The sequence below is a fragment of the Bombus impatiens genome, unplaced genomic scaffold, assembly GCF_000188095.3.
Source record: "Bombus impatiens unplaced genomic scaffold, BIMP_2.2 scf_0248, whole genome shotgun sequence".
NCBI lineage: Eukaryota > Metazoa > Arthropoda > Insecta > Hymenoptera > Apidae > Bombus > Bombus impatiens.
The window spans coordinates 1461821-1462622 of record NT_176667.1 but is presented as its reverse complement, the minus strand read 5'-3'; the positions used below and the strand labels follow the sequence as shown (position 1 = coordinate 1462622).

At 55.0% G+C, this 802-nt stretch overlaps 1 protein-coding gene across 3 annotated transcripts in view; it reads left to right on the top strand.

The window, feature by feature from the left end:
* LOC100741062 (anaphase-promoting complex subunit 11) overlaps positions 1–802 on the top strand; it is an 8745-nt gene that overhangs the window by 4953 nt on the left and 2990 nt on the right. The gene's annotated exons all lie outside the window — the stretch shown is intronic.

Genomic DNA, 802 nt, shown 5'->3' with positions numbered 1-802 from the left:
CGCCGTGGAAATCCGCGGGAAAGGCGGGTCCGTACACCCGTCGTCGGACAGGAATATCAGGGAAATTCCAGTGAATGGAACGCCGTCACCGGTGACGTCGTTTCTTCGCCTACATCGCGTCGGAAAGAAGATGCTTCGATTTCGTGTCGAGAGTATTCCAGTGTCTTCGAACGCGTGACCCTCGACGAACGTTTTTTCAACGGTGTGACCAGCGCTGTGAGATCACCGGTGAACGAGGAGAACGGTAAACAGTGTATCGATGGACCAACATGGGACAACGCGACATCCGAGTCGGCGATTTCTCGGACGACGGAATCGTCCGATCACGGCGACGTCGTCGCCAAATCTCCGTCGGTGGTCGAGTCGCGCGTATCTCCGAACGATGTTCTACGTTGTCAGGATACGCCGTGCGACACGTCGGAGTCGACGATTGGAAAATCGAAATCGAGCGGCATCTCGGAGAGAAGCGAATGTTCGGAGAGAAGGCCGATACCGACTCAACGATCGTGTCTCGTAAAATATCGCGACGCGACGACGAAGAAAAGCTCCGAGTCTCAGTCCGCGGAAGTTTCGAACGCAAACGGTCAACCTTCGGTTTCGAACGTTGACCGTGCTACGGTGGTTGTTATCGACGAACTGAACCGTAAAGCTACGACATCGAACGATAATTCCGACAAGCAGAACGATCGCGGTGAGCGTGTCGTCGACCACGACGATCACCGCGACGATCGCCACGACAGGGACAGAGCCAACGAAAATGATAACGACAACGACAACATCCATCGGCAGGATTGGCTAGAGG